This window comes from Mizuhopecten yessoensis, unplaced genomic scaffold (genome assembly GCF_002113885.1).
Source record: "Mizuhopecten yessoensis strain PY_sf001 unplaced genomic scaffold, ASM211388v2 scaffold2213, whole genome shotgun sequence".
Lineage (NCBI taxonomy): Eukaryota > Metazoa > Mollusca > Bivalvia > Pectinida > Pectinidae > Mizuhopecten > Mizuhopecten yessoensis.
Genome location: NW_018404434.1, coordinates 681,234 through 707,056, shown reverse-complemented (window position 1 = coordinate 707,056; position 25,823 = coordinate 681,234). Strand labels below are relative to the sequence as shown.

General features: G+C 34.6%; 1 protein-coding gene across 2 annotated transcripts in view; it reads right to left on the bottom strand.

Moving 5' to 3' along the window:
* Positions 1-25,823, bottom strand: part of LOC110445337 (polycomb complex protein BMI-1-like) — a 63,206-nt gene that overhangs the window by 32,428 nt on the left and 4,955 nt on the right. For both annotated transcript variants that reach the window (XM_021489893.1, XM_021489894.1), the window contains exon 2: positions 16,048-16,150. The gene's annotated coding sequence lies outside the window, so the exon portion shown is untranslated. The remainder of the gene's footprint in view (positions 1-16,047; positions 16,151-25,823) is intronic.

Sequence of the window (25,823 nt, the reverse complement as noted above, 5' to 3'; positions counted from 1 at the left end):
ATAAGTATTCGTTAAACTACGGATTGAGATCGAGCAGCTTGCTTTTAACAGACCATGTCCTGATGTAATGAGAACATACACGATGTTCCGATACCGAATATCTGGTCCTTCAAATTATTTCCCGTTCTCTATTATTTCCTGCAGTATAAGTATCAGAGTATCATGAGTGAAAACTCGCAATGTTACTAGACATGCACTATTACGATTTGATTAAATAGATTAGATCAGTAAACACAATTGCACAAGGTCATCGATATTAGAAGGTGCAAAAACTATGTTGCTGGGTATTGAGTGTCATTTCACTAGCGACTATTTGTTTCCACAAAATAATAACCTATTCTTAAACTTCCGTGAAGTAATAGAAAAGATAATTAGCTGCAAATTACCTATGTCATTAATTTACCGGATCCTACTAGCGTACTTCGTGTAGGTGCAAGTTCGCTATCGTGCTGGATATTGGTTCTACAAATAAGTAGGCATGCTCGATCTTTCTGTAAAGTATCCGCAAAATATAGTAGGTGTAAGCTCACTACGTGACCAGAATAAGGTAGGCATGTTTCATTATTCTGTAAAGGATCAGCAAAATATAGTAAGTGTAAGCTCACTACGTGACCAGAATAAGGTAGACATGTTTTATTATTCTATAAAGTATATATAGTAAGTGTAAGCTCATTACGTGACCAGAATAAGGTAGGCATGTTTTATTATTCTGTCAAGTATATATAGTAAGTGTAAGCTCACTACGTGACCAGAATAAGGTAGGCATGCTTTATTATTCTGCAAAGGATCAGCAAAATACAAAATAAATTAGTAAGCACCAGTTTACTATGAAACCTGACAATGGTTCTACAAATGAAGTGGGCATGCTCTAAATGTCTTTGTTAGTTGTTAGCTGAGAGGTGTAAAAGGTCACTAATAAAATAATTGCGCAAGCTTTACAGCTCTTATACATTTCGGAAGAGTTTAGTCTGATCACACCTACGATGACAAAATATATCTCTTTGCACAGTAACTTTTGCGGTTTTTTTTTATTAATAATATTACTTGAAGTATAGGGAAATATCAGAGTTCACAATCAAGATATTCGCTCCTTTAAGTCGCCAAATATGCGTTTCCACAAAACATTTCCGAAATGTTTCCAAGTATGTTATTTATTATGACAAATTGAACAGTAAACTTTCATAAGATAATTTGTATGCACGAAACTAATGTGAAGTTTCAGCAGATTAAAAAAGTGAAAAATCAGAATGTTGTTACATTAAGCTTGTTTAAACCAAACAATTCCTTATGGATAATAAATATGTGAAATACAAGTGGTTAAAAAGTGCTTATTCACCATGTTGTAATTTTTCGTTTTTTACTAAACAATCCTGTATTATTTATAATTAAGGGTTAAGAAGGATATTAATACGATGAAATTCTTATAATTGTATATTGAAGCACTTCGATGCCATGCATGTTCAAAAGAATAACTTTACTTTAATTGCCTAGAAATGTTTATCAACCATGTCAGCATACGATGTTTTTAACAGATTAATGTAATTCGCATTTTTCACGAAAAACGAATTTTTAATATGTCAATAATAATTCTTATTGATGTGTTAGTTGTCAAATATATCGCCAAAGATAAGAGGAAGATAGTGTTATTTTGTTATGATCAATACCAACGATTTAAATAAACTGAAAGTATCTTATTACAGTATCATATTCCTATTTATTGAACAATTAGACCGTATGTAAATGTCGATTTAATGTTTGTGCATTATTCTAGTTACATGAATACTACTCGATATAAATCACTAATTAGGTAACGGTGTCAATTGATAACGTTTAAATGACTTGATGGGCATTTTTTCCCCATTTGCAGTATTTCTACATATGCTTCTTTACACAGTAGACAAAATCTATTCTTCTGAACTGTTGTAACACTGATGATTCCTGAATGAACAAAACGATGTTTATTTCTCTGTATCGACATGTTTTATGTGTTTCCCTACCTGGCTTTGTATTCTATAAATATTTTTGCCATGTTCTAAAAGGTGTTAGAAATGTTTTTGTTTCCTTCAATATAACGATTTTATTATTTTTATTTCAGCCTACAATTGTTTTTGACAAACAAAATGTATTTGTTAGTGAGAGGAGGTATTTCCCTCTCCGTTCATATTGATTTATAAGCATATTAATATATCATTTTATAATATTATACTACATATTACGAAAAATAAATATTATACAAAATGATCTTTGTCAGATTCAATCTTCTTTTAGGGCGATCATGATATTTCATTGAATTTTGTGCTATAACTGTGTCAGATAAAGACAGTTATATCCGGGTTTGATATCAAGAATTATAGGATAATAGCGCGCCGTGCGAGTATGTGCAGCGGTGCAGCACCTAAACGCCAAGGCGATGTACCTATCGCGCCTTGCGTAATTAAACCTCACTGGTCGGATAGAAATTCGTTCCAGAGCATACATCGGGATAGTTTCTTGTCACGGTCCAGTGACCACGTGATGAGAGCTATCCTCATTAACAGAAAATGCATTCTACTACACGCGTACTCCTTCACTGTACACGTTTTGTATGTATACCCAGATGTTGCTCCAGTTGAGGTTCAAGGACAATGAAACTTATAATTGTATCAGATAGGTAGCCTCATTCCTTGGCTGAATGTAAAACAACGCTACAACGTATGTGCTGTTGTAGGTAGGGAAGGATAGTGGAGGCGGCGTTTCGCTAGCGAGTCTATACAAAATATTCTCTCTTTGCTTCAGTGAGTTTTAAAAACATAGATTCCATTGCAGTACATTGCACACATACGCACTCTCTCGAGTATCAGGTTTGATTGACAGATAGTGTAGCATCATCAGGTATATTTCACATATACCGCGTGACCTTTGAACTCCGCAGATGTAATAAACTAACACAACGGTGTCAGGAGACATCTGTTCCCGCTAGTCCTATCATCAGCACGCGAGGCGTCATTGTATCATGGTATCACGTGATCGCTCTAGCTCCCTTGTTTATTGAGTTTGTGTTTCCTATTAAAGTCAACAATGTGTGTTAGAACGTTTCAAGCAAAAAAAGTAAACTATTTTCTGACTTGTTCGGTACATGAATAGTGTTTATTATATTATTACCGTTCATGAATATAATTTTGTTAAAACTTAATAACGTGTAATTTTGTTTAGTACCTACTATTACCATCTACGGTGGCTCATTTTTGACATTTCATTGTAACGTCTTTTCGCCCCGAAAGACGAGAATTACTAAACCTAAATTATCGTTGTTTCGTCTTTTTATCCCGAAACAACGAGAATTAAAAGTTATTATAAACCTTGTCTTTTCGAACGGTACCACAACAACGAAATGGCACAAGTCACCCACAGTTGCCGGCAAAAGCAATGTATGTTCGATCGTGATTTAATCAGTACAGTGAAACCCGACTTTAATGACATTTCCAGGAATAAAACACAAATTGTTTTTGTTGGATAAGATAATATAACTGCACTGAGAGTGTAAACCACTATATGGAGCCAATTACCAACATACTATATTACAGGCTAGCCTTAAAGTTAGACGTCAGTTAAGACGGGTTCTGATATATAACGTCTCGAATTACCATTAAGCCCGTCGATACTGATCCGGATCCGAAACTAGAATAAAACTACAATCTGTGTGATGAGAAAACGCGTCTAATCTAACCCAAAAAATGTGTATTATTGTAAGGTCTTCTTTGTAATAGTTAACTTGAGTTTTGTTATAACTAATTCAATCCGTGGCTAATTTCATGTCTAAATAAATAACCTGACGCAAGAGTGACGTCTCACCGTTTGTTGCGTACATTCGCGTCATTGGAGAAGAACATCAAAACCCTGATGATCGAATCGGATATATACCTGGTAAGTCACAGTTAAGCTTGTACGTTACATTTCTGTTGACTGATCAGACCTCGATCTATATACAGATATATTTATTTTGACAGCTCATGAACATGATGTAGGTTTATATTAGGTCTTATATCATGATACGAAACATGCTCTTATTTAAAATAATCATTAATATTAAAAACAAATACAAATAAAATGCACGTTATTGTGAATCATTGATTTGTCTAAAAATTAACGACGGCGGTTAAGTTGTGGTATAATGAAATCCCGATGTTTTACACGAATTGTACTTGCAAGTATTTTTTTCTAGAAAGAACCAAACCTCATTATAAAATCTCTGATCTTTATAGCTTCTTGATAGTAATATCCTAAAGGCAATTTGAAACAAAAACTACACTAGGTCGAAATCTGACTTTCTACATAATGGATACGATTACCACGGATGACGTGACAAGTAATAATGCTTACTTATCTTTATGATAAAAATCATTTTATATTCTGCAGTGCTAGCCCATATGTATCAACCAACCGCCGTTGACAAGCGTTTATGATGCACAAGCGACGACCATGAACTTAAACATTTTAATCAAATCATATTCATTTATAAGGTTTCAACGAAACACACCGATTCTCTTTTCCAATAGTTTATACGATTTATGACCGCAACTAAAAAGCTCCTTAAAAATACTGCTGAACACAAATATGTTAGTCAACTGAATAGGTATGCTTTTAATCTTACTATTATTTATAATTTATAATTATTATTTTTATCAATTGACAATTTAAAAATGTTTACTTCTAACTCAATGCTTTCACTTTGAGTATTTAATTTAAAGTGGCGTTAAAGTTAGTTACAAAAAGGCCTGGCAGCAATATCCATAATCAAACCATGTACAGCGAAAAGTGTTCACGAGTGAAACATTTCCCTCTCGACAGTAAAATGTGCGTACAAATACTGGTCATCACAATTAATTCAATCTCGTAATGTAGGTCAAATTAGGCTAAGATCAAACTGCAGTAAAACTTTCACGGATGCAACTGTAAGCTATTAAGTTAATACTATGCTATTTTGGCGAGTCAAATCATTTAAGAAATATTTTTGGATGCAATAGTCAAGTCAACAAATCTGTTCCTAATGTAGTTAATATATTAACGTTAAACCGATGCCAAGGTTGAAGTTGTTTTGTGTCCACATAAATCACTGGCATGACTATGTTTTAAGGATAATGTCGTAATTCTACTTCATGATTCCATGCATACGAAATTCCTACATAAAATAATACAGAATTCAAAATGAAATATTGGCAAATTTTCAAACGCAATTTCTCATAAAAGCCTATACAATTCATATCCGGAGAGAAACTTTTACCTATTTAGATGAAATAGCACTCATGACTCAACAAGCCAAGAATGTTATTAGCGTTTTACGTTGATGTAATGTTCTGATGTTATCAAAAGCAGCATTTTAAACAATTAATTTCAAAATTTAATTACAAAACAACTCGCGGATGTTGTGTCTAGTGAGGAGCGTCTATATGCTTTCTCTTTGATCTTCCTGGCTGCACATCGCTCTATAATTTGATTTTCTTCTGCACTAAGCAGAAGGTTGAAACTAATCATTTCATCTGTGAGAGCAGTTGTATGCATTTTTCTTGTTCCACTTGTTTAGAAATTTATCGTTGCCTCTATTAGCTGGTACAATAATGTGAAACACTTTGATCCTCAGCATCGTTGATGGGATTTTATTAATTGAAGCATGCATATCTAGAACGATAATGGCGATATTTGTTGTATATAATTATTATGTCTTTATCAATAGCCGGTATATATCAATGTCACATTGTATATTGTAGTTGATATCATTCAATTTTATTGCAACATGAAATGTGTTTCCTGTCTTTCATTACTAACTGTTCAATACACCGTACATTCCATGTAGTTTTCTTTCCTATTGTCATAATAAATTTTCTGCTACAATCTGGCAACACTATTTATGTATGCTTTATTATTTCATTTTCATGTACTATTTATATTTCCTGTTGACGTTACAGTTCATTGTTACTGCCGCGGTAATGTGTGTTCATCGTTTCATTCAATAATACGTTAAAAATTTAACGATTATACAATAAGCGGTAGACAACAAGAATAAACAAAAGCCTAGACCTATACAAGGCTTCTCCTTATAGATTTACATGACAAAGACATTTCCCTTTTATTCATAAATTTTGGTGGTAAAAAAATGGATTGTAATGTGATATTCTGCCTTTGAATTTTGGATTTACTCCTGTTTCAATACTACACCAATCAACTTTTAATATAGTATGTTAACAATTCAGGACCGTTTTAACACAAATGAGTTTTTGTGGGGTATATATAAAGCAAAGGGCAAGTCACTTAAATATTTTTCTTATTAAGAAATTGCAAGATTACAGAAAATGACAATGATATATTTCTCAAACATAATCGCTGTCCAAATGAATGAAAAACATATTTGAATGTAACTATTTATATGTACCTCAATTACTATATATTTAATTTTATACACAGGAATTAGGCAGAGAATGCTTTCGTCTTTAGGGGGAATGTTTTAGTTTAATTAATGATTGTTTTGCATCATTTACACATTAAAGACTGGAACACTAGCTAGAATCCTTAACTACATCCTCTCTGTGAAATGTTTCATTTTTCGTAACAATATTCTGGAAAAAAGAGGAGTTTCTATGTCCTTTTGCTAACAAACCAGTAACTTTTTATTCAGTATTGCATGCTATTGAATCATATTGTTTTAAACTGATATCATTATAGAGCTCTGTATGTAAAATACAATCATTTTTTCCTTTTAGTAACTTTTTTACACGCAAGTGTTATAATATAACATATTGATTATTATTTTTATAATCATCCATGAAATATTTTATAATGATAATTATTTTTGTGAAAATTAACTAGTACTTTTCATATGTGCAATGTCCTACTTGCATACGAATGAAATATGATATAGTTTTACCATGATAGCATAATGATAACTGCATTTCATTATTGATACTATTTTTTTATATTATATATGCCCGTGGCATTAAATTGTCGGCTTTTGAGCAATTATCAACTTTTTTCATTTATGACATTATCCCCATTCCTCTGTACAAACCATTACTAAACTTTTTTCTGTTATAGCCGTTTATATAAACATGTTTCAATTTGCCATTCAGAACTACATCGTCTACTTTTTCCATTCCCTTCTTGAAACCCTCTCCGTTAATTTTGGAAAGTAAAACTAACAAAACATGAACGAAATCAGAAAGCGACTTCGAAAAGAAAGAAAAAACACTGCAAAAGATAAACCTAACACACACATAAAGGTAAATGTACCATTAACAATTTGGTATGCCTTGAATGAAATACACTGCATCATATACCTGTTTCGTCCTTCAAGGACTCTTTGGTTATGTTAGGTGCAAAAGAAGTTGGAAATCCAAATTGGAATATTGAAGAGCCCAAAACGAAATGCATGTCATCGCGAATTACCTACAGAAACATCAGGGTGCTAAACTAGGTGCTATGGTGGAGCATTTAGCACGCTATAATCAAAGATGTTTTTAATTTGTTTCTTCCATTAACTATCAAATAAATATTACACTATGCTGCACGAATACTTGATTGCTCCCCTTAGAAAAATAAATCTAACAGCCCTCGGTGTCTCAACATGTCATTAATAGTGTTCCTCTTCATTTTGCTTTTTAATGTCTTATTTTCCCTGTGAGGGCATGTTAATAATACATGACGAAAGCATGTCTGGGGTCGATACATGTACCAAACACTTTGCTTTCAATTTCAAATGCTCATTTGCTTCTTTCATATATAACATATGAAAGTCGTCTTTGAACTACGTACCCCATTTTGATAGCCTTGGGGAAGCTATTGACGAGGCTACGTGTGAACAGAATGCCGTGACCATTGATATACCATGGTTAACCCTAATGGTCACGTGAGGCCCAACAATTTACCTAAGATTGTGTCGGTAGGTCGTCGGTTGTTTTAACGGTTGCCTTTTCGCGTGAACTGATTAATTATTTCACCGCAGTTGATGCATAACATATACGTTGAAGCCTTACCTCATCATAACGGACACACACGATTGAAACTCTGTGTATAATATCGCGTCACGCGTGCCCTGATGTAAACCGTCACTGTATTGTTTAAGAGTCGGTTTACTAACACGTGTTTGCCTCACAATTGTTTTTTACAGCGTTTATTTTTCGCTGCTGTGGTGGATACGCATTTTTTTTGTCGCGGAGTAAGTAGCTTTCTATAACTACAGAAGGATTTAAATGACTTTTGTTGTCATACTATTGTAACGTACATGCAACGTTGATGGTAATACAAACTTCTGGGTGAAATAAAGATGGCACCAGTGGTAGAATTAACCTTTACACAACAGATATTAGCTCCTTCACAGGAACAATCGTTACAGCACTGTGTCCCGCTTTATTCTATACATAGCTAGAAATATGTCTGAGATCTGTAGCAAACAGAGGCAACCAACCAGCATCTACTGCACATCTCTAATATTTTGTGAGACACTTATCGACAATTCACGAGGAAGGGCTATCGCGGAATCAAATACTTTTTATCGAGACATTTTCGCCGTTTTTGCCCTCCGTTATGAGGAGGACGAATTTATCATGACGGTGGATTTCAGTACAGAGCACACTATATATACTATTTAGATGTTAAAAATAATTCAACAGTGAACATATACAGATTTTAACCCCTGAAAGGCAACAATCTTCTTAATAGACATTATCTAGCGAATATGATATACTGATTTCTGTTGCACGTGAGGGCGGAGTATCGCGAAATCCAATACCCCTCGAGATGTATTCAGACTCAATCATTACAGGAATATAAATATCCAATCCTCTTGAAGAGCGATCAGGAAAATATGTTTCGCGAAAATGAAATAATTTGCAGTAAGTCTGGTTATTTTCAACGACGTATCGCGCCGGGTGAATGCTTCTGAAAATCCATTCCTTTCTGCTTTTTTTGTTTCTCCAGACGTCAATCACTCATTAATTGAATACAGATATACGCTGCATAGGCGTTTTTTGTTGATATATATTTGTAACTGAAGAATATTACGGATCAAATATCAAGATCATACAGACCGAAGGTTGAGAATAGGAATATTTGCGTTCCGGATTTGTTTAAAAGGTTCACAATGGCGTTCCGTTTCCTTAACCATAACGTAGGTTCCTCTGTTGTTGTATATAATTATGTGTCGACTTTCATTTGTGATGGTATGTTGAGAATAGATTTGTTCCTTTTTTCCCCCTTTAATATGTATTTCAGACATCAACCAAACCAGTCACCTCACTAAACCATGCGCTTTTGTATCGACAGACAATAATGATATTTGTACGTGCTAAATGTTCACCTCGTGTAGGAGGCTGTGTCGTCAGTCTGCTCCAAGTAATTTAGTTTCTGCGTACGTACTTAAGTATATTAAGGAAGTCGGCTTAATATTTCCTTCGCGCATCATACGACATTGACGCCGACTTCACGTTATACGAATAAGCAGAATAGGAGTAGAAATGTGTTTTCTTAAGTCTCATTGAGTAACACGTGCACACAACATACAACATGCTTGAACGTTTTCATGTTGCTTTTCCTATCGATCTGTTTCATGTTTTTCATAAACTATAGTTAATAAATAATGCTTAATCAATTCATATATTCACATGGTTATACATTAAATAAGTATCTTGGTTGAGGCACCATCGAATAGAAAGAGAAGAAAATGAGATCCAAAGTGTTGCAACGAGGCAGCAAACCAATTTTGGTTTCTGCAATGCACCACATCAAGAGTCACAAAAGAAAGGCCCCTATTCTAAAGGCAAACCCACAGTAAAATCACATTTAACGACAGCGTACTGTGATATAAGGTACGTCTATTGATAAATGTTTTTTTTTTATATGTTTGTTTTAATTAATACAATATTATATTTTTTTTAGTCATCGTATGATTTAATGGAAGAACGTATCAAAGATAAGTAATAGATTAAGTAGGCCAAATATGAATTACACTGCATCATACAACTAGTTTAGTACTTCCAGAACTCATCTGTAATGCTAGGGGCCGAATAGTAATAACAATGTATCTTTTTGAACTGCAAAGACTGATGGAACATACAAGGTCACAACCATCAATGAATATATGGTGACCTACCGGATAGACGGATTCGATATGACGTCCCGATTGTATCATTCCTATGATGTATTTATAAATCTTTTGACACAAATAACTTTGATTTAGTTTCCTGTCTGAGAGTATTATTTTCAATTTAGTATTCCTGTAGTTAACTTCCATTACGACTAATGACAATTACTCAATGACGGTTCAGAAGACGCGCTCAATACTAGCTCCGTATCGCTTACTCCGTATTTGTGTTTTTTACTCCTTGATGAGCCGTTACCTGCAATCGACGTACACAATCATCTCGCCCAGGTAGACTAAACATTACTTGCTTCCTGTCAAAACAGATCAAGACGGAGATAAACTCTAACAAGGGGTAAAAGTCTGACATTCCCGCATAATGGTAGCTTTGTTAGGCCCACAAATCGCACAGATCATTCAGTTTTCGCACTATATATTTAAAGTTCTACCTTAAACTTTATTGGAAGTATTTTTTTGTCAAACGCAGAGGTGTTTCATGTATTGGGTTTGTGAAACGTTGCATGTAAAGCCAACCGACAACGCGTAATAATCGCATTGTGTTCGCCTTGTACTCTTAGACGGGGTTTGTAGGGACTGTATACGAGCCGATAATTGGCTTGATCGGGAGATATGTACTTAGCATGACGGAATGTTTCTTCACATACAAGAAAATCAACGCGCGATTGTATCACCGTTTTAAAAGTGGAATATCAGTTTTTGTAACTCGATCTAGGTCTCCTTGTGTGATAAGGAATCTTAGGTCCGGATGGTGTATGGTAACGAGTTTCGTTAATTGATTCAGTCTAACATTGGGAATATAACTAGTTAAAAGCATTTCTCAAGCAACAAATTGTAGTCAGCGCACAGGCAATTACACATATTTGTAATTAAACACAGTAATCATTATTTTAAGTCGTGTAAATAATGTGGTGATCTTTTTCATTTAGAAAATGTCGGATTTTGTTTTGAACAACGTTGGGGCTAATTTACAAATCGCAGGGCTGCCTTTCTTATGAAGACTGCAAGCAACATAATTATTTAGCAAAAGGTGTAATAGGCCTGTATAGATAAGACAATTATTTCTGTTTCACTGAAAAAGATAATGTATATCCATTGCTGAGCAAATAACCTATATATAACATCTTCATTGAACCTTTTACACTTAACATTCCTGTAAGATCTTCTTTATACAACGTATCTCCAGGTTAGCCAAGAACGATATTACAGCACACACTCAAACCTGCTCAAGAGACCACCTGTACTCAGACACCACTTTTAAACTCCTCACTGCAGTTATTTTCATTATTAAATTGAACCTGTATTAAGAGACCACCTGCAATAAGAGACCACTTACAATGTTCCCAATTATTTTAATTCAAGGCTTATCTGAACCTGTATTGAGAGACCATCCGCAATATGAGACCACTTCATAGTCTTCCTGAAGGTGGTCTCTGAATGCAGTTTGACAGTTACTTAACCCATTCACCCCTGCAGACACATTTGAACTCTTCCGATTCAAAGGTTGGAATAGTTCATTATGAAATTCAGGGGGTGAATGAGTTAACCAACCTATAATATATTCAGATGGCGTATATTTGTGTGACTATGTGGGTCCTTTTTTATGTAACGTAAATTACAGGAATACAACGTCCATATCAAAGAATAACATAAGGATTGAAGGCATGTCAAAACAAAACGAATAACAACATGAACCTCTAATCGGAGAGTAGGGTAAAGGATCATGAAGTATTTCCTTTTGTTTTGCTGTCTCATCAGATCATTCTGCTGCCCCTTTTGTAACTACATGAGCGCCTATGTTTGTCCCGTACGTAAAGAGGATGTTTAGTTTTCTATTTAAATCGCGTTACTGACACTAAAGACTGTTGCTAGGTAGCGGAAAAAGATTAAATCCACGCTTGTCGCGCGATGTCATCCAATCAATTGCTATAATGACGTCATCAACCAAGAGACCTGTCTGACAAACCAAAATGGATAGAAAGATAAATTAAACTTGTTGCATATCGAAAATGCATATGTAGCTACTACAAGATATATATAGTCTAAAGCGAGTGTCCGTGTTCATAGAACCACAAATGAAACCACCAGAATGAGATTTATGAATCTTGCATAATATAAATCTGTTCATCACATTACAGAACTGTTTCGTCAAGATGGTCCAAAATAAACTTGTGTTTTGATATCAATGTCTATATTTAACTTTGTCATAAACACATTTCGTGTCTTCATGTCAAAAATCTTTATTTTGACGTCAGAAGTTAATATCACTCAACGCCTTTTATTAATCGTGCAGTGTGTTACTGACCTAATATGAAACCTTTGCTCTCTACAATTTATATTTGAATATCTACGTAAAATGTGTCTATACAATGAAATTTTAAAACGTAAATAACTAGTTATACAGCATCAATATTTGATATTTTTCTGTGTACTTGTTTATTCAAATGCTTTTACCACTTCATTTGTTTTGGTGTAATACGATTAAGTTGTGTAAATGCACCTAATTATTGTTTTCAGGCCTGATATAACTGAACGGTTGCTGAGCCGTTAAGCAAATCGCTAACCAACATTTTCGGGAAACTATGGGTCTGTTATACCATTTCACCGAACTTGTTGCCTCGAACGTAACTGAAAAGCATTTTGATTTTGTTGTTGACCACCCCAGACAGGCCTGTTACTGGCCCCTAAGGGGTTTTGAAGACATGAATGGGAAAGGGCTTCGTATCAGTTGTTCAACTTGTGCCCAGTCCCATTGCTAAGTATATCGGTAATGAAATATGTTGAAATCAGGACATGAATGAGGCGACAAAGAACCAAAGGATTGTTCGCAATCTGACCCGACGTGCAACAGAATAAATTGATATGTCGACCAGGGTTGCTACGATACACATACATGTATCTCAGGATACGATACATATCGCGGTCCAATGCTTACGATACGATACGTATCACGATACAAATATCTGCTAAAAGGTCAACTTCATAATGATTGAGTGCAGGATTTTGTCAAGTGTTGCCATAGACTTCAATAATAAGTACTATCGAAACATATTTGTGTGTCATAGTACGTTTGGGTATGACTGCACCATATGGACCACATCTTTACTGCAGGAATCAAAACAAATATAAGTTCACTTTTTTAGAGTTTAATAAGAATTGACTGATAATTTAAGAACTGTCAGTGTATCACAATACAGGCAAGCAAATGAATTCAATACAATGCACAATAAAGTATGGCGACACGATAGGAAACGACATATCGTTGCAGCCGTATTGTCGGCATAACCATTACATAACAGAGGATTGGAACGATTCCATACAATCTCAATGGTATATTCAATCATTCGCTGTTCGTTATTGGCTTTTTTTTTAATTCCATATAGCTATGAAGTGTTTTGACGAGGTTTGCAGATTAACGAACCATACTGAGCATCATTAATAACCGTTCAATGCACGTGCATTAACGAGCGTGCATGCTGCGTGCAGTACAGCGTAGGTGGGCTCAGCAAACCTTTGCACGTGTGCGTCAGGACTAATGAGCACAGATGCACACGATTTCATTTCAAAGACATATAAATATTACATATGTTATCGCTGATTACTCAATTATCCTCTTCAACATGATCTATTTGTACGTATTTGTACGTGTGGGGTCACATGTACTACTAGATATACGGCACGCACATCGTCGGAAACACCCGATTAGCTGTAATCGGAAATACACGAACATCTGGAATCGGATTTATATTCAAGTATCCGCCGTCGGGAATAGCAGAGTGTCTGAAGCGATAATCAAGTACATGTATTTACGTTCATTTAGAGAAAGGGATATTTTTATATCATTGTAACACATACTGTTTACTTAAGTTGGTTGCCTAGAATAAAGTTAATGTAGAGAGTCTCAGAGCTCTGTAATGCATCTGCTACAAAAACATTTTCAATTCATTAGGAAATTTTCTGACTTGAATTTCTTGTCCATTTTATGGCCGAATGGGATATACGAAAGAAAAACAGCTTTTATAATTTCCTTTTTCACAAAGGCATGTCCGCTAGGTATAAGAGTATAAGAACCCTATGCCTTTTGAATATTACGTACTGAGCTTTTCAACAACGCTACCGGTCGTGGTATTTGTGTTGTTAAAATTGTTTGCATATTCTTACTTCCTTACAATGCACGCAACCTATTAATATATGTTTTGAGTAAAGATGAATTATCATATATTCAAAATGAAAGGAATGTTCTCAATATGTAACACGGTACTTTTAACAAAAGTAAGTAAATTTATACAAAGAGTAATGAAGCTTCTTGATATCTAAAATAAGTTAGCTAAAAGAATTATTGAAATGGGTTGTTATTGTATAAATTGTATCCTGTGTCATATTATGTGTGTACTATGTCCATCAATGTATATTATGTAATATGTGACCTCTTGTTACGCACGTATACGTGTGGCGTGGGTGTAAAAATAAAACTTGAACAGGAAAAAAACTGTTAAAAGCTACTGTACAATAGAATTTCAGAAAATTGGTTGGATTATTTACTTTAATTATCATTTATAGCTACACATGATAACGAATGCTTTACGATATAATAGCACGAATCTTGATCATAAATCGCACCAATTACCCAAGGTTAACACTATTAATCTAACAGTCATATTGACTTAATCTTCTTGGCGTTCATGTATGTAGAAGCGCTCTTCTGAATATCACCGTGGCGCTTTGGAAAATGGTTCGCTAGACGAAGCTATATTTGAGAGCTAGTTCTTCTGGCAATAAGATGATCGATAAAATATCCCCACACCAGGCCACAGCATCACAAACGCAGGCTAGGGAAAGGTAGGGTAAATCAACGCAATCCTATTGATAGAAATGGTTTTAAGAGCGGTATTCCAGATTTTAAGATTTTATTGTTCTCTTGGACACAGAATGGTGTGTAACAAGAGGTCATGCATCGAGCATTATTCATTTTGGATAGACAGGAAACATTCCACAAGCCATCTGTACATGAATAATCAATATTGATGGAAAATAACCTTCCCGTGAGAATAAATGGAACTTGACCAGACTGAGGTAAAGAATTACAAAGAATCGCCTTGTAATTATAAGATATACATATATAAGTTGATGAACGCATCCGGAACATGGGGACTTTTTGGCATGATGGAGGATTTTTATTTCCAAAGTTGACTATGGTGCCTAGCGTTCTATTCTGAAGTGTAGTTGAACCCGTTCCCGGATGTTTGCTATCACGTGTTGACAATGTAATATTTTTGTACAAGGATAAAAGCAGCAGTATCGAATCATTTCAAGTGGGTGCGGAGCCGGATACCAGGCACGAGATGCGTAATATTACCCAAGACATAAATAGTGTGACAAACAACGTTGTCAAATTGTCAAAAAAAACTCAACCGTTCACGGATGCGAAAATGTGCTTACCTTACATCATTTTATTCTAATTCATGTGTAATTCGAATCATTTATGATCTACAAGTTTGGTCAACAACGGTGAAATATAAATTATTTGCAATTATTGATTTCTGCTTGGATGACGGATATCTGATAACGTTTCGTGAAAGTTTTGAATATCGACCTAAAATTTGAATATGTGTTTCTTTGCTTCACAGCTGTAACACAATCAATACATAGAGTTTATAGTCAGAAAAAAGGTCATACGTGGTCACATTAACAGTATTTACGAGTTATTGCACCGAGTCATACATTTCGGTCGTATAAATGGACTAGATCGCGAGGAAAAACATCTCGCATTAATACGACCACGCGACATTGTCCTCGTGTTCGTGACTGGTCTCCGTGTCGTTTGTTGCCGGTTTTACGGTTGTAAACAATATGTAATCGCTTTTCGTCAGCAGTTCGCGCATTTATACAAATACTAACGAAAAATTTCAATAAAATAGTCTTACCTGATAATGTTGTACACTCCCTGGCCAAAATATCGTGACGTATTCTGATCAATTCATATCGCTTGTCGTATAGGCATCAATAGGTTACAATCGCTGACAGCATCTACAATGGTAATACCATTGGTATATTGGCAAGAAATACAAACATTATCATGTTTTATAAGCTATATTGACAATTCCGTTAAAAATGTCCATTATTTTAAATAAGCATTATTGATTTATACTGGAACAGACAGTCAACAGGATTCGGCGCAATTTCGCACATCTTATTTGGTCCCTCCCGACATTATACGATATTTTTTGTATAACACGTAACGGCGAAACGGCGAAACGGCGAAACGTTAATACGTACACTCATTGTAATTGATCTAAAAAAACAACTAGGAAAGAAAGCGTATAAAGGAAAGAACTAAAAGACAGATAAAAGGACAGATTCGCTGGTTTTAAGTTATTTACCATTTTGTTCATTAAATGTATGACTGTACAGCAAGTATGAAATTTATATCAGAAAATACAATCAATTCCCAAAATTCAGCAGTATAAATATTAGATTCATGTTTCGCTTATGACCGTTAAAAAATAACAGACAGACGGGTAGTGACATGCATCTGATGTCGTATACACTTCACTTGACATAACACTAAATAAATATTGGATGTTATTGCTCACATGACGATATTTTGAGTGTTGTTCCGTTAGTATCCATTCTTTGACTGCTCTCTCTATTTTCAGAGATTTTAATTAATTAATAAATATGTCAACAGTTTTTATCATCGAATATTTAAATTCAATAAATCACATTTGAGGTCCAAATAACCACATCTTGTCCTTATCGTTTTTATAGTATATGTGGCATGCGATAATGATTGCACCTTTTGTCATAACGGAACACCTCAGCAATATGAGAATATAGTTTTAATGACAACCTCGACCCTCGTAAACCGTATAAATATCAATCCCCCGATACGGTATATCAACTATAGGTGCAGTCTGACGTGCATGTCGCGGAGATAGTATATCGGTCGTGATCAATAAATGTTCGTGTCATCTGCATGTGCTTCTAAAACAATGGGTAACATGCTAGACACAGGAACCGGACCTCCGGTGGCGATGTATCGGTAAAGCCTAGTGCTTTCCCGGACTGAGTGTAAAACCGTGAATGACAGGAAATGTTGACTAGTGACTCTGTGTCTTTGTTTTTAAAGAGTACGCTGAGGTCAGCGCGACAACGCTTACTTAAACATATTGAGCAAATAACGAAGTACACCATTGTCTTTGGGTATGATTTGCTTCCATTTGCGCGAGGGATGTTGTCGGAAATTTTGACAAAAGTCTGTCTATTCACGTGCGTGATGCTGTCAATACGTATTTGTATCGCGTACGTATTGCGGGTGTCGTGTAAAATCGTTGACATTTCGAACGTCACTTTGTGCTGGAGTCCCACTATATCACTGACTACCACTTGTGTGTATGACGTAATGTATCTATGTGGGCTTCGTCACAAGACGTGATCACAACTATACGTTTGGAAGCTTATTGACGTATGGCAGACGTTATGTACAACAGCATTTGACAATAGTCATGAATGCTCAAAATTGAAATTCGGGAGATGCATGATTAATTTGTTACGACAGGATTTTCAGGATGAAACGGTTCTTAAAACTAAACTGGAAAATGCAAAAATCCCGATAATTAAGCAACAAGCAATATTCCAAGTATTCATACTGGTTTTTCTATGCCTAATAAAATGTACATATACGAGATAGTTTATGTCTGTAAATACCAAAGATGCTTCTTCAAACGGTATAATAGCGACAGGAGATACACGCGCAAACATGTGCTCCTCGTTGGATTTAGATTGATTGAAATTGATACTGGCTGGCGAATGATGAACGATCGTCTTTTGGAACGCTTGCAGACAGACTCGCTCGTTGGTCAACTCTTGCCAGTTCTCCGTGAAATACGAAATCAGCGTATATAAACACTTTTCGGGGCCTTTTTGGCAGCGGTAATAAAACTTTCGTGTGGTGACTACTCCGGTACGCGTCTGGGATAGACATTCCGGATAGTTGGCACTGTTGTCGGATCTGTTTATAGACTCGACCAAGACGGGATGAAAATATTCGCTTTATCGTAATTGTCGTGTTATTGGGTATAAAAGAAGTCAGACGTCTCAAGTTTACAAACTTAATAAACATTGAATTGTATGGTGTATGTAAATCTGATGCCTTAACTGAACGTAGTTCTTAAACATTGAATTGACGAAATAAGTAGTCAGACGTGATTAAACATTGAATTAAACATATACATGTACAGTGTACTAAGTCAATTGAGCAGAATAATTGAAATTAAGTTCAGAATGCAACTTAGTTGGTCTTTTAAGTTGTTTTAAATGATTAAACATTGAATTGACGAAATAAGTAGTCACACGTGATTAAACATTGAATTGACGAAATAAGTAGAAAGACATGATTGAACATTGAATTGACGAAATAAGTAGTCAGACGTGATTGAACATTGAATTGACGAAATAATTAGTCAGACGTGATTAAACATTGAATTGACGAAATAAGGAGTAAGACGTGATTGAACATTGAATTGACGAAATAAGTAGTCAGACGTGATTAAACATTGGATTGACGAAATAAGTAGTCAGACGTGATTGAACATTGAATTGACGAAATAATTAGTCAGACGTGATTAAACATTGAATTGACGAAACAAGTAGTCGGACGTAATTAAACATTGAATTGACGAAATAAGTAGTCAGACGTGATTGAACATTGAATTGACGAAATAAGAAGTAAGACGTGATTAAACATTGGATTGACGAAATAAGTAGTAAGACGTGATTAAACATTGGATTGACGAAATAAGTAGTAAGACGTGATTAAACATTGAATTGACGAAATAAGAAGTAAGACGTGATTAAACATTGAATTGACGAAATAAGGAGTAAGACGTGATTGAACATTGAATTGACGAAATAAGTAGTCAGACGTGATTGAACATTGAATTGACGAAATAAGAAGTAAGACGTGATTAAACATTGAATTGACGAAATAAGAAGTAAGACGTGATTAAACATTGGATTGACGAAATAAGTAGTAAGACGTGATTAAACATTGAATTGACGAAATAAGAAGTAAGACGTGATTAAACATTGAATTGACGAAATAAGAAGTAAGACGTGATTAAACATTGAATTGACGAAATAAGGAGTAAGACGTGATTGAACATTGAATTGACGAAATAAGGAGTCAGACGTGATTAAACATTGAATTGACGAAATAAGTGGTCAGACGTGATTAAACATTGAATTGACGAAATAAGGAGTAAGACGTGATTGAACATTGAATTGACGAAATAAGGAGTCAGACGTGATTAAACATTGAATTGACGAAATAAGGAGTAAGACGTGATTGAACATTGAATTGACGAAATAAGAAGTAAGACGTGATTAAACATTGGATTGACGAAATAAGTAGTAAGACGTGATTAAACGTTGGATTGACGAAATAAGTAGTAAGACGTGATTAAACGTTGGATTGACGAAATAAGTAGTAAGACGTGATTAAACATTGGATTGACGAAATAAGTAGTAAGACGTGATTAAACATTGGATTGACGAAATAAGTAGTCAGACGTGATTGAACATTGAATTGACGAAATAATTAGTCAGACGTGATTAAACATTGAATTGACGAAACAAGTAGTCGGACGTAATTAAACATTGAATTGACGAAATAAGTAGTCAGACGTGATTGAACATTGAATTGACGAAATAAGTAGTAAGACGTGATTGAACATTGAATTGACGAAATAAGGAGTCAGACGTGATTAAACATTGAATTGACGAAACAAGTAGTCGGACGTAATTAAACATTGAATTGACGAAATAAGTAGTCAGACGTGATTAAACATTGAATTGCACATATACATGTACAGTGTACTAAGTCAATTGAGCAGAATAATTGAAATTAAGTTCAGAATGCAACTTAGTTGGTCTTTTAAGTTGTTTTAAATGATAACAACAATCTAGATGTTTCGCGTCGAAATCACAGGGACCTGATAATAGGTTATAGGATAGGTGGTTGGACGTATTCTAATGTTTTTGGGATTATTACCATACTTTAAAGATTTAGATAAACACTCGGTAAAATTACCAACCACCTATAATGGTATATATACAGAATGGGCAATGGGATGGCATGCTTTACCGAGTGCTGATCTAAACTCTCAAGCGTGTAATATTACCCCCTTTCCATCAGGAGAGGTCCAAACATGCATCCTTTGACTTATTATCATGTCCCTGTGGTCGAAACGAATGTTACACAGGCGCACAAACAGTACTGTTCATATGATATAACCATGTCTTTTTGATTACGCAACCTATTGTTGAAACTCATTACGACCTTACACAACATTTGATTTGTAATTTTAATACAAAATTCAGCAAAAATAAATTTGAGTTCGAATATTGAATAAAAAATAATCCTAAACTATTATTTATCAAATATTTGTTTCTTTCAAACGATCGGCAATTTTCTAACATATCCATAAACTAAAACCGGAAAACTGGGTGAAGCAGTTTCCTTGTATTTTAACTAACTTTACAGAGAAAACACATGTTTATAACATAGTAATACATAAATAAATCAACACCTGTCGTTGGTTATCATTAATCAGTCCATGCAGTGAGTGTGTGGTCGGGTTCTTCACTTAGGTCACTGTACGAGCGGTCACTCGCAGGCTGACCACATCAATCCCTAACAACAACAGTACGTAGATATAAGTATGCCTGTTTTGTTACGAGCTGTTGAAATATTATTCCTAATATGCAACACACTTAACCACGTAGGTAATTACTCATTAACTGATATAGGGCAATATTTCATTTGCTCCACACTCGCTAGTTTTTATAATGTGGGTTCAACTTATACACGCAAGGCGGTAGACGCATTTCGTACGTGTGCGATCAAATTACATGTAAACTACTAAACTGGTACACACAATTATGTGGTAGAGTCATATTTTTACATGTGCTTTTTTCAAACCATTGTATATGTTTAACTAATTATCCGGGAAAAGAGGTATAGGGAAGGAACATTACATTATTACGTGTATCTGATAAGACAAATAATTTACAATTAAAACATTTATGTACTGCACATGGGGGAAAACACCAGACAACCACATCTGTAATGTTTTAAATAAAATATTACATTCAAAATAAAAAAAAAAAAAAAACAGTGTTTTTTGTGTTAATCGTTCCCTTATATATTTCCAGTTACAATGACAATACTGCCAATCGCCTGGTTTTCGCGGATGCTGATTTTCCTATTGGTCCTGTGTTTTTAACGTATTTTACTCGACGATTTGAATAAGAAAAAAGATCAAATATCATGCACTTGTATTTATATCCAATTATTAAAATCAATCTTACTCAAAAAAATAATTGTTTGACGATATGCTATCGTTTATTCCCAAATTAAAATAAAACTATATAAAACTCGCGAGTTGTATTACGTATTCATATCAGCACAGAAAAAAAACACGACCCGACGTAAGTGAATTCTAAGATCGTCTCAATTTTAAGAAATACATACACGTGTTTACCAACAAAACACTACATCATGACATGATTTGTAATGCATACCATTCTAACCACTTTTATCAAAAGATATCTTATTAACACAACTGCAATGTAATTTTGTGATATAAATAAAAACAAAATGTATAAATTTTTAGTAAATTGTTTAAAATCAGAAGAACTTATAACATCGAATTTGACTGTCTGTGAACAGGTCTGTCTTTAATGTTTAAACACCTTTTGCCCGTATTTATCTAACCATTATCATGCTCAAGAATGAATTCTGTGCTCAAGCCAACTTTCTCCTAACACGCATATATCAGGTAACATGGTCAAATAGTTTAGTGTAAATATTCTAAACAGTATTCGGCTTTTATATGTCTCACCAAAATTAATTCATGTCATAGACAAAATGTGATTTATTTTCAATCAATCATAGGAACAAGAATTTGGGCTTGAGCAACGCATCTGATTTTGAGCATGAAAACGGTTTTATGGATACGATACCTGAAGTCATCTATCATAATATGAATACATCTTGTCCACTTATTTCAAGTAACTGACAATTTGTTTTCCCCCCTAAATTCGGTTTACCAAGTGAAATCGTTAAATAGTAAAATACGGTAGGATATATTACTTACTCCTGATAAAAACTGCCTATTACTTACCTCTGATAAAAACTGCCTATGTGAGCCCTGATTTATTGGTGCAATGCTTCATGCATAAAACATTACACCGCGCTATGTAAAAACTAGCATGACGTCATTTCCGGTGACGCTTGATGATACTGACAACATGAACCAGATAATGCTGTCATACTAATCCAAATCATGAAACAGTTATGCCGCTGGCAGACACGATTTTATTGAGCGTCGCCTTGGGTTTTTCGTAATTTAATTTTCACCCCGCCCATCGCTTTTCTTTTATCTTGTAAGCGTCAAGTGTTTCGCAGAATTTTGAAAGATCTGACATTTAATAGGTAATTTGAAAACGCCTGCTGAAAACGTTCACTAACGTCAGACGAGAAACTCAAGTGGGACAATGAGCATGTATCGCGCTATACATCACTTTAAATTCAGACGCAGAATTTCACAACCACCCTAAAAAAATCAGATAGCAACGATGTTTTCGTTCGATGTACGCTACATTTGTTCCATGATGTGTTGCGAAAATATTTAGATATAAATAACGACAAATTTAACGCAAATCATTTGTTTATTGAATATGTTTAACGAGCTTTTGCATATAGAGTTTAACACATACTACACCGTCTGTATATTGGTAAATATCGCCGTATGTCTAGACCAATAGTCTATCACTTCAAGCTGCAGAAGCATTTTTAGAATCGAATGTATATTAGTAGTTGGCATGGACGCAATAGCTTCTCATTAACGATGCATAGGAAAACTCGCGTTACCATTTTAAAAAACATGTTTCTGCTCATTTATTTTTTATATTGAAAAAAACCCATAAACATTGAAAGTTTCGAACACCTTATGACGTCATGTTAATATTACGTCATCAAACACCAAATGATAACATTGAGGCATTCCACATAGATGTTGAATTTGTGATCTAATAGATTCTTATCCAAGACGTTTTATGTGATTAGCAATATTTGTTAATTAATTGCATTTCTGCCGAAACTCGACTCTATGTAGGTCTTCCATATTAAACCTTCTTCATTCATCTACGAATTTTGTTTCGCTGACCTGGCTTTAAGTGTATTGTTTTCGTTCAAAGGTCTACGTTTAATTTATAAATATTGAATTCGTATTATTTTTGTGCAAGATTTCGTTCAATTCAGTTATTATTTCCGTCGATATTTCGAGCATATTTTATGTCCGTAGATTTGTCGTGATCCTAAAGAATCGTCCAGCTTGTCAAATATCGACTTATTTGACTGAAGGTTTTAATATTGCTATAAGCAAGTGTAATTAAAGATGAAATACAATTTAACTGAAACAGCTTTGCAGTTTATTGATTTTCTTTCAAAACCGACTTAAAGCCTAAACTGTAGACAACACAGAAAGTGATGACGTCGTATATCGCAATGTATGGCGCGGTATTTATAATTCTAACTTTTGATTGGTTGTAAAGTTGATCTGCGATTTAATTACTGTGCAATGTTGTGTTTCGCGGAGAACACTTTTCATCAGAAATTAATAAACAGTCTACTGTTTTGAACCAAAACGTGTTACCTGTCGTTTTTAATTAAAGTATATTAGTGATATAATCATGCTTATTTATTAAATATCTACTTTAACGCCTACCTGTTAAAACATCATTATGGTAAATGATATGTTCTTACTTCCTATTTTTCCAATACAAAGGAAAACCGCTACTAAGGTTGCGATCAAAAGTAGTCATAAAGTGCTGTGCCGTTATCGGTATACTCGGTAATTAAGTCAGATAAAAAAGCAATTACAGTCAGAATCATACGACGGATATTTCTGCAAATATTTCAATTATCAAGGAACTTTAATATTTTCGTTCGTGGGGATAAAAAATATTAAGAAAAAAAAGGGAAAAAAATACAACATGAGATTAAAATTTGTTTTTAATAAAAAATAAACAGAGATATTGTTTATTTAATGTGGCGTAAGCTGAACTGCCAATCAAGGCGTGTAGACACTTGCAGACATGCACGTCCTCCCCGAAATAAATGCACTTTGAGTTATCTTAATAATCCTGACAAGTTTAATGATAAACACGTGTCATTTATGACACAACCCTCCCTATTTCACTTCAGCAACGATCATACTGGGGATCAAGTTAAACAGATTCAAAATTTCTTATTCAAAATCACGAACAAGACGAATTGTATGTGACATCACAAATCCTGGATTGGTAGAAAAGTCAGGTTTAAGACTTATCAAGTCGTTTTCATAAATGTCTCAAGTCTTTTAAAGTTTCTGGTCTTGGTATTTAAAAAAAAAATCAATATTAATACATAGAGTTTGTGTAACTTATACATTTCTTATTTTCTCTACTTTTTGCATTCTGTAGGGCAAGCACACTCTGTTTAACTAAACAACAGATATTTGTTTCACGTAGAACAGTGTCCTACATGTATAACTTAATTTGTAGATGTCGTGGAAATAGAAATAATGGTAAACAGTATACTTCGTTATACCGTCAACATTTGTCAAGAATAAATGGCGTTATAAAGGGGTTTGGCGATAAATTGAGGCGAAAATAAACTAGGCATTTTTAAGAAAAAGAAAAAGGTAGACCGTGAAACATATTAACGGTAAAGTGGGGTGGCAAATGAAGCGAGGGGCGTTATATCGAGGTTTGAATTGTATCATCAAGAAACAGAAAATTCTAACTTTTTCTAGGCAACCGATCTACAACTTAAGACAGCCTATTCGAGGCTGACGAGGAGATATATGGTATATTATGGATAGCAAAATATAACAATGCTTTTTTTGAAGACCATTTTTTTTTTACATTTTTACAATTGTGATATACTTAAAATGGTGGAATTGATATAATTGACAACAATTTTTTGCCTAATGATAATTTTGAGTTTACTAGTGTTTTCTTACGCTTGGATCACCAAGGACACTTTGTTTAAAGATAAATATCGATGAGTTTTCATCCTATAATGAGACACTTGCTCTAATCATGTTCAGCGTCCGTACTTAATTAACGGGCTATATCATGTATTCGTCACGAATCTATAGACGGCTTAACACACATCGAACTAAATTTACTTGTAACATTTATCGGGAATGACAGAGCATGTTTAGAAGCATACGAACAACCGACCGGTGATCTGGCCATTTGGACGACAGAGAGCCATTTTAAAAATATGGACGAACCGTTGCCGACTAGCCAGGGTCGAAAGCGAGCATGTGTAAGTGATTGGGGCGACAGACTGCCGACCTGGCCAGACGAATAAGCTGACGACTAAATGAAACGGACGATGCATCATTGGCTAAATGCATTACCGATATTAATGACATAATTAATTTACAATACTAATGTCCATCCTGTTCCACCATGTATTATTGTCACCCATTTGTATATATGTATTCTCTACACTGTATTGTTTATGAGAATAAAACATCGTTGTCATTGATAGACTTCGTGAACGATCTCGGTATCTGGACGACAGATTGCCGACCTGGTAATAAGGATGTTAGATTTCCGATTTAAATGATATGGACAACACTCA